Source organism: Hippocampus guttulatus, chromosome 21, assembly GCF_054856545.1.
Source record: "Hippocampus guttulatus isolate MCC_2025c chromosome 21, RoL_Hgut_1.0, whole genome shotgun sequence".
Classification (NCBI taxonomy): Eukaryota; Metazoa; Chordata; class Actinopteri; order Syngnathiformes; family Syngnathidae; genus Hippocampus; species Hippocampus guttulatus.
In genome coordinates, this window is record NC_141281.1 from 110,001 (window position 1) to 120,000 (window position 10,000).

The window sequence follows — 10,000 nt, forward strand, 5'->3', positions numbered from 1 at the left end:
CGGAGCTCCGCCGTCAGAGGCCGGGTTTTCGCACGGGGTATCCGCCCCGGGCGCCTCTCGGGCGGCCTTCCCAACTGCCGTCGACCGCCCGGAGGGGGAAACAGAAAATATTCGAAAGTGCGGAGCTCCGCCGTCAGAGGCCGGGTTTTCGCACGGGGTATCCGCCCCGGGCGCCTCTCGGGCGGCCTTCCCAACTGCCGTCGACCGCCTGGAGGGGGAAATAGAAAATATTCGATAGTGCGGAGCTCCGCCGTCAGAGGCCGTTCCAGTGCTTTTGGGTGGCTGGAAACACCCTCACGATGGTCTGATTATACTCTTAGGGGCCTCCCCTGTGTCGCCCTGGAGGTCACCCATTCAAAACATGCTCACCTATATACGTTTCGGAAAGTATTTTGGTGAACGCTCACTTTCTAAGCCTTTTAGCCTTCTTGACCCCCTAACTCCCCATATCTGGTTTACCTACTACAGCGCCCCTAACGACCAAAATCGGTACTGCATACCCCTGGTACCCCCGCCATTGAAAATGAATGGGGGAATTTTTTTAATTTCTCAATCCGGCCAGGAGGCCTCTTTTTCGGCCACGCTCGGCCGGCGAGCCGGTCCGCTCTTTACCCCTGGTACCCCCAGCCCTACCCCTGGTACCTCCCCCATTGAAAATGAATGGCGACCCCTGGTACCCCCAGCAACACCCCTGGTACCCTCAGCCTTACCCCTGGTACCCTCAGCTCAACCCCTGGTACCCCCAGCCTAACCCCTGGTACCCTCAGCGGCACCCCTGGTACCCTCAGCAACACCCCTGGTACCCCCAGCCAGCTTCGCCCCTGGTACCCTCAGCCTTACCCCTGGTACCCTCAGCCCAACCCCTGGTACCCTCAGCCCAACCCCTGGTACCCCCAGCCAGCTTCGCCCCTGGTACCCTCAGCCTTACCCCTGGTACCCCCAGCCTTACCCCTGGTACCTCCAGCCTAACCCCTGGTACCTCCAGCCTTACCCCTGGTACCTCCAGCCTTACCCCTGGTACCTCCAGCCTTACCCCTGGTACCTCCAGCCGTACCCCTGGTACCCTCAGCCGCACCCCTGTTACCCTCAGCCTTACCCCTGGTACCCTCAGCCGCACCCCTGGTACCCTCAGCGGCACCCCTGGTACCCTCAGCCTTACCCCTGGTACCCTCAGCCTTACCCCTGGTACCCTCAGCCGCACCCCTGGTACCCTCAGCGGCACCCCTGGTACCCTCAGCGGCACCCCTGGTACCCTCAGCCGTACCCCTGGTACCCTCAGCCGCACCCCTGGTACCCTCAGCGGCACCCCTGGTACCCTCAGCGGCACCCCTGGTACCCTCAGCGGCACCCCTGGTACCCTCAGCGGCACCCCTGGTACCCTCAGCCGTACCCCTGGTACCCTCAGCGGCACCCCTGGTACCCTCAGCGGCACCCCTGGTACCCTCAGCGGCACCCCTGGTACCCTCAGCGGCACCCCTGGTACCTCCGCCATTGAAAATGAATGGGCGGCCTTCCCACCTGCCGTCAGCCGCCCGGAGGGGGAAATAGAAAATATTCGAAAGTGCGGAGCTCCGCCGTCAGAGGCCGGCTTTTCGCCCGGGGTATCCGCCCCGGGGCGCCTCTCGGGCGACCTTCCCAACTGCCGTCGGCCGCCCGGAGGGGGAAATAGAAAATATTCGAAAGTGCGGAGCTCCGCCGTCAGAGGCCGGCTTTTCGCCCGAGGTATCCGCCCCGGGGCGCCTCTCGGGCGGCCTTCCCACCTGCCGTCGGCCGCCCGGAGGGGGAAATAGAAAATATTCGAAAGTGCGGAGCTCCGCCGTCAGAGGCCGGCTTTTCGCCCGGGGTATCCGCCCCGGGGCGCCTCTCGGGCGGCCTTCCCAACTGCCGTCGGCCGCCCGGAGGGGGAAATAGAAAATATTCGAAAGTGCGGAGCTCCGCCGTCAGAGGCCGGCTTTTCGCCCGAGGTATCCGCCCCGGGCGCCTCTCGGGCGGCCTTCCCAACTGCCGTCGGCCGCCCGGAGGGGGAAATAGAAAATATTCGAAAGTGCGGAGCTCCGCCGTCAGAGGCCGGCTTTTCGCCCGAGGTATCCGCCCCGGGCGCCTCTCGGGCGGCCTTCCCAACTGCCGTCGGCCGCCCGGAGGGGGAGATAGAAAATATTCGAAAGTGCGGAGCTCCGCCGTCAGAGGCCGGCTTTTCGCCCGAGGTATCCGCCCCGGGCGCCTCTCGGGCGGCCTTCCCAACTGCCGTCGGCCGCCCGGAGGGGGAAATAGAAAATATTCGAAAGTGCGGAGCTCCGCCGTCAGAGGCCGGCTTTTCGCCCGAGGTATCCGCCCCGGGCGCCTCTCGGGCGGCCTTCCCAACTGCCGTCGGCCGCCCGGAGGGGGAAATAGAAAATATTCGAAAGTGCGGAGCTCCGCCGTCAGAGGCCGGCTTTTCGCCCGAGGTATCCGCCCCGGGGCGCCTCTCGGGCGGCCTTCCCAACTGCCGTCGGCCGCCCGGAGGGGGAAATAGAAAATATTCGAAAGTGCGGAGCTCCGCCGTCAGAGGCCGGCTTTTCGCCCGAGGTATCCGCCCCGGGCGCCTCTCGGGCGGCCTTCCCAACTGCCGTCGGCCGCCCGGAGGGGGAAATAGAAAATATTCGAAAGTGCGGAGCTCCGCCGTCAGAGGCCGGCTTTTCGCCCGAGGTATCCGCCCCGGGCGCCTCTCGGGCGGCCTTCCCAACTGCCGTCGACCGCCCGGAGGGGGAGATAGAAAATATTCGAAAGTGCGGAGCTCCGCCGTCAGAGGCCGGCTCCACGCTTCATTCATCCGACCGAGACGCCTCTCCGCCGGCCACACTCGGCTGCGGGGCCGGCCCGCTCTCCGCCATTGAAAATGAATGGGGGGCATTTTCTCATGCTTTCAATCCGCCTAAGAGGCATCTTTCCCGGCCAACTTTGTGCCCCTGGTACCTCCAGCATCGAGAAAGCATGGTGACTCGTCCGACACATGCCCCCCTATATACGTTTCGGAAAGTATTTTGGTGAACGGTCACTTTCTAAGCCTTTCGCCTTCTTGACCCCCTAACTCCGCATATCTGGTTTACCTACTACAGCGCCCCTAACGACCAAAATCGGTACTGCTACCCCTGGTACCCCCGCCATTGAAAATGAATGGGGGAATTTTTTTAATCCCCCAGGCCGGCCAGGAGGCCCCTTTCCCGGCCAAACTCGCACGCTGGGCCGGCCCGCTCTTTACCCCTGGTACCCCCGCCATTGAAAATGAATGGGGGAATTTTTTTCAATCTCCCAGGCCGGCCAGGAGGGCTCTTTCCCGGCCACACTCGCACGCCGGGCCGGCCCGCTCTTTACCCCTGGTACCCCCAGCTCTACCCCTGGTACCCCCGCCATTGAAAATGAATGGGGGAATTTTTTCAATCTCCCAATCCGACCAAGAGGCCTCTTTTCCGGCCAAACTCGCACGCCGGGCCGGCCCGCTCTTTACCCCTGGTACCCCCAGCTCTACCCCTGGTACCCCCGCCATTGAAAATGAATGGGGGAATTTTTTCAATCTCCCAATCCGACCAAGAGGCCTCTTTTCCGGCCAAACTCGCACGCCGGGCCGGCCCGCTCTTTACCCCTGGTACCCCCAGCTCTACCCCTGGTACCCCCGCCATTGAAAATGAATGGGGGAATTTTTTCAATCTCCCAATCCGACCAAGAGGCCTCTTTTCCGGACAAACTCGCACGCCGGGCCGGCCCGCTCTTTACCCCTGGTACCCCCAGCTCTACCCCTGGTACCCCCGCCATTGAAAATGAATGGGGGAATTTTTTCAATCTCCCACGCCGGCCAAGAGGCCTTTTTCCCGGGCACGCACGCTCGCCGGGCCGGCCCGCTATTATTAAACTCTCACCCCTGCAAGGAGGCCTTTTTCCCGGGCACGCACGCTCGCGGGGCCGGCCCGCTATTATTAAACTCTCACGCCGGCCAAGAGGCCTTTTTCCCGGGCACGCACGCTCGCCGGGCCGGCCCGCTATTATTAAACTCTCACGCCTGCAAGGAGGCCTTTTTCCCGGGCACGCACGCTCGCCGGGCCGGCCCGCTATTATTGAACTCTCACGCCTGCAAGGAGGCCTTTTTCCCGGGCACGCACGCTCGCGGAGCCGGCCCGCTATTATTAAACTCTCACGCCTGCAAGGAGGCCTTTTTCCCGGGCACGCACGCTCGCCGGGCCGGCCCGCTATTATTAAACTCTCACGCCTGCAAGGAGGCCTTTTTCCCGGGCACGCACGCTCGCGGAGCCGGCCCGCTATTATTAAACTCTCACGCCTGCAAGGAGGCCTTTTTCCCGGGCACGCACGCTCGCCGGGCCGGCCCGCTATTATTAAACTCTCACGCCTGCAAGGAGGCCTTTTTCCCGGGCACGCACGCTCGCCGGGCCGGCCCGCTATTATTAAACTCTCACGCCGGCCAAGAGGCCCTTTTCCCGGGCACGCACGCTCGATGAGCCGGCCCGCTATTATTAAACTCTCACGCCGGCCAAGAGGCCCTTTTCCCGGGCACGCACGCTCGATGAGCCGGCCCGCTATTATTAAACTCTCACGCCTGCAAGGAGGCCTTTTTCCCGGGCACGCACGCTCGCCGGGCCGGCCCGCTATTATTAAACTCTCACGCCTGCAAGGAGGCCTTTTTCCCGGGCACGCACGCTCGCCGGGCCGGCCCGCTATTATTAAACTCTCACGCCGGCCAAGAGGCCCTTTTCCCGGGCACGCACGCTCGATGAGCCGGCCCGCTATTATTAAACTCTCACGCCGGCCAAGAGGCCCTTTTCCCGGGCACGCACGCTCGATGAGCCGGCCCGCTATTATTAAACTCTCACGCCGGCCAAGAGGCCTTTTTCCCGGCCACGCACGCTCGCGGAGCCGGCCCGCTATTATTAAACTCTCACGCCTGCAAGGAGGCCTTTTTCCCGGGCACGCACGCTCGCCGGGCCGGCCCGCTATTATTAAACTCTCACGCCTGCAAGGAGGCCTTTTTCCCGGGCACGCACGCTCGCCGGGCCGGCCCGCTATTATTAAACTCTCACGCCTGCAAGGAGGCCTTTTTCCCGGGCACGCACGCTCGCCGGGCCGGCCCGCTATTATTAAACTCTCACGCCGGCCAAGAGGCCCTTTTCCCGGGCACGCACGCTCGATGAGCCGGCCCGCTATTATTAAACTCTCACGCCGGCCAAGAGGCCCTTTTCCCGGGCACGCACGCTCGATGAGCCGGCCCGCTATTATTAAACTCTCACGCCGGCCAAGAGGCCTTTTTCCCGGCCACGCACGCTCGCGGAGCCGGCCCGCTATTATTAAACTCTCACGCCTGCAAGGAGGCCTTTTTCCCGGGCACGCACGCTCGCCGGGCCGGCCCGCTATTATTAAACTCTCACGCCGGCCAAGAGGCCCTTTTCCCGGGCACGCACGCTCGATGAGCCGGCCCGCTATTATTAAACTCTCACGCCGGCCAAGAGGCCCTTTTCCCGGGCACGCACGCTCGCCGAGCCGGCCCGCTATTATTAAACTCTCAGGCCCGCTATTATTAAACTCTCACGCCGGCCAAGAGGCCCTTTTCCCGGGCACGCACGCTCGATGAGCCGGCCCGCTATTATTAAACTCTCACGCCTGCAAGGAGGCCTTTTTCCCGGGCACGCACGCTCGCTGAGCCGGCCCGCTATTATTAAACTCTCACGCCGGCCAAGAGGCCCTTTTCCCGGGCACGCACGCTCGCCGAGCCAGCCCGCTATTATTAAACTCTCACGCCGGCCAAGAGGCCTTTTTCCCGGCCACGCACGCTCGCCGAGCCGGCCCGCTATTATTAAACTCTCACGCCGGCCAGGAGGCATTTTTCCCGGGCACGCACGCTCGCCGTGCAGGCCCGCCATTTGCCTACCACACCGCCGTCTGGCGGACACCAAGCGGTACCGCCGACCCCTCCCGTTGAAAATGAATGGGGGATTTTTTTTCAATCCCCCAAGCCGGCCAAGAGGCCTTTTTCCCGGGCACGCACGCTCGATGAGCCGGCCCGCTATTATTAAACTCTTACGCCTGCAAGGAGGCCTTTTTCCCGGGCACGCACGCTCGCCGAGCCGGCCCGCTATTATTAAACTCTCACGCCTGCAAGGAGGCCTTTTTCCCGGGCACGCACGCTCGATGAGCCGGCCCGCTATTATTAAACTCTCACGCCGGCCAGGAGGCATTTTTCCCGGGCACGCACGCTCGCCGTGCAGGCCCGCCATTTGCCTACCACACCGCCGTCTGGCGGACACCACGCGGTACCGCCGACCCCTCCCGTTGAAAATGAATGGGGGATTTTTTTTTACAATCCCCCAAGCCGGCCAAGAGGCCTTTTTCCCGGGCACGCACGCTCGATGAGCCGGCCCGCTATTATTAAACTCTCACGCCGGCCAAGAGGCCCTTTTCCCGGGCACGCACGCTCGATGAGCCGGCCCGCTATTATTAAACGCTCACGCCTGCAAGGAGGCCTTTTTCCCGGGCACGCACGCTCGCAGAGCCGGCCCGCTATTATTAAACTCTCACGCCGGCCAGGAGGCCTTTTTCCCGGGCACGCACGCTCGCCGTGCAGGCCCGCCATTTGCCTACCACACCGCCGTCTGGCGGACACCAAGCGGTACCGCCGACCCCTCCCGTTGAAAATGAATGGGGGATTTTTTTTTCAATCCCCCAAGCCGGCCAAGAGGCCTTTTTCCCGGGCACGCACGCTCGATGAGCCGGCCCGCTATTATTAAACTCTCACGCCGGCCAAGAGGCCCTTTTCCCGGGCACGCACGCTCGATGAGCCGGCCCGCTATTATTAAACGCTCACGCCTGCAAGGAGGCCTTTTTCCCGGGCACGCACGCTCGCCGGGCCGGCCCGCTATTATTAAACTCTCACGCCGGCCAAGAGGCCTTTTTCCCGGGCACGCACGCTCTCCGGGCCGGCCCGCTATTATTAAACTCTCACGCCTGCAAGGAGGCCTTTTTCCCGGGCACGCACGCTCGCCGTGCAGGCCCGCCATTTGCCTACCACACCGCCGTCTGGCGGACACCAAGCGGTACCGCCGACCCCTCCCGTTGAAAATGAATGGGGGATTTTTTTTCAATCCCCCAAGCCGGCCAAGAGGCCTTTTTCCCGGGCACGCACGCTCGCCGGGCCGGCCCGCTATTATTAAACGCTCAGGCCGGCCAAGAGGCCCTTTTCCCGGGCACGCACGCTCGCCGGGCCGGCCCGCTATTATTAAACTCTCACCCCTGCAAGGAGGCCTTTTTCCCGGGCACGCACGCTCGCGGGGCCGGCCCGCTATTATTAAACTCTCACGCCGGCCAAGAGGCCTTTTTCCCGGGCACGCACGCTCGCCGAGCCGGCCCGCTATTATTAAACTCTCACGCCTGCAAGGAGGCCCTTTTCCCGGGCACGCACGCTCGATGAGCCGGCCCGCTATTATTAAACTCTCACGCCTGCAAGGAGGCCTTTTTCCCGGGCACGCACGCTCGCGGGGCCGGCCCGCTATTATTAAACGCTCAGGCCGGCCAAGAGGCCCTTTTCCCGGGCACGCACGCTCGATGAGCCGGCCCGCTATTATTAAACGCTCAGGCCGGCCAAGAGGCCCTTTTCCCGGGCACGCACGCTCGCAGAGCCGGCCCGCTATTATTAAACTCTCACGCCTGCAAGGAGGCCCTTTTCCCGGGCACGCACGCTCGATGAGCCGGCCCGCTATTATTAAACTCTCACGCCTGCAAGGAGGCCTTTTTCCCGGGCACGCACGCTCGCCGGGCCGGCCCGCTATTATTAAACTCTCACGCCGGCCAAGAGGCCTTTTTCCCGTGCACGCACGCTCGCCGAGCCGGCCCGCTATTATTAAACTCTCACGCCTGCAAGGAGGCCTTTTTCCCGGGCACGCACGCTCGCCGGGCCGGCCCGCTATTATTAAACTCTCACGCCTGCAAGGAGGCCTTTTTCCCGGGCACGCACGCTCGCCGGGCCGGCCCGCTATTATTAAACGCTCACGCCTGCAAGGAGGCCTTTTTCCCGGGCACGCACGCTCGCCGGGCCGGCCCGCTATTATTAAACTCTCACGCCGGCCAAGAGGCCCTTTTCCCGGGCACGCACGCTCGATGAGCCGGCCCGCTATTATTAAACTCTCACGCCGGCCAAGAGGCCTTTTTCCCGGGCACGCACGCTCGCCGAGCCGGCCCGCCTTTTGCCTACCACACCGCCGTCTGGCGGACACCGACCCCTGGTACATCTGCCATTGAAAATGAATGGGGGAATTTTTTCAAACTCCCAATCCGAGCAAGAGGCCCCTTTTCCGGCCACACTCGCCCGCCGGGCCGGCCCGCTCTTTACCCCTGGTACCCCCAGCAACACCCCTGGTACCCCCAGCCTTGCCCCTGGTACCTCCCCCATTGAAAATGAATGGTGACCCCTGGTACCCCCAGCAACACCCCTGGTACCCTCAACCTTACCCCTGGTACCCTCAGCCTTACCCCTGGTACCCCCAGCCAGCTTCGCCCCTGGTACCCCCAGCCTTGCCCCTGGTACCTCCGCCATTGAAAATGAATGGGGGAATTTTTTCAAACTCCCAATACGACCAAGAGGCCCCTTTTCCGGCCAAACTCGCACGCCGGGCCGGCCCGCTCTTTACCCCTGGTACCCCCAGCTCTACCCCTGGTACCCCCGCCATTGAAAATGAATGGGGGAATTTTTTCAAACTCCCAATCCGACCAAGAGGCCCCTTTTCCGGCCACACTCGCCCGCCGGGCCGGCCCGCTCTTTACCCCTGGTACCCCCAGCCTTGCCCCTGGTACCTCCGCCATTGGAAATGAATGGGGGATTTTTTTCAAACTCCCAATCCGACCGAGAGGCCTCTTTCCCGGCCACACTCGCCCGCCGGGCCGGCCCGCTCTTTACCCCTGGTACCCTCAGCGGCACCCCTGGTACCTCCAGCCCTACCCCTGGTACCCTCAGCGGCACCCCTGGTACCCCCAGCGGCACCCCTGGTACCCTCAGCCTTACCCCTGGTACCCCCAGCGGCACCCCTGGTACCCTCAGCCTTACCCCTGGTACCCCCAGCGGCACCCCTGGTACCCTCAGCCTTACCCCTGGTACCCCCAGCGGCACCCCTGGTACCTCCAGCCCTACCCCTGGTACCCTCAGCGGCACCCCTGGTACCCTCAGCGGCACCCCTGGTACCCCCAGCGGCACCCCTGGTACCCTCAGCGGCACCCCTGGTACCCTCAGCCTTACCCCTGGTACCCCCAGCGGCACCCCTGGTACCCTCAGCCTTACCCCTGGTACCCCCAGCCAGCTTCGCCCCTGGTACCCCCAGCCTTGCCCCTGGTACCTCCGCCATTGGAAATGAATGGGGGATTTTTTTCAAACTCCCAATCCGACCGAGTGGCCTCTTTCCCGGCCGCACTCGGCCTCCTCGCCGGCCCCTTCCGGCGCTGCAAACTCCAAGTTTTCAATCCGACCGAGTGGCCTCTTTCCCGGCCGCACTCGGCCTCCTCGCCGGCCCCTTCCGGCTTGCAAACTCCAAGTTTTCAATCCGACCGAGTGGCCTCTTTCCCGGCCGCACTCGGCCTCCTCGCCGGCCCCTTCCGGCGCTGCAAACTCCAAGTTTTCAATCCGACCGAGAGGCCTCCCTCCCGGCCGCACTCGGCCTCCTCGCCGGCCCCTTCCGGCGCTGCAAACTCCAAGTTTTCAATCCGACCGAGAGGCCTCTTTCCCGGCCGCACTCGGCCTCCTCGCCGGCCCTCTCCTTCCGGGCGGGCCGACCCCTGGTACCTCCGCCGCGGAGGAAAAAATATGGGGAATTTTCTCATTCTCCCAATCCGGCCGAGGGGCCCCTCCGCCGGCCACGCTTCGCCTCGTCGCCGGCCCCCTCCTATGGTGCTCAAGATGACCTCCGCGGGCCGCGCCCCACGCTCCATTCATCCGACCAAGACGCCTCTCCGCCGGCCACGCTTCGCCACGTCGCCG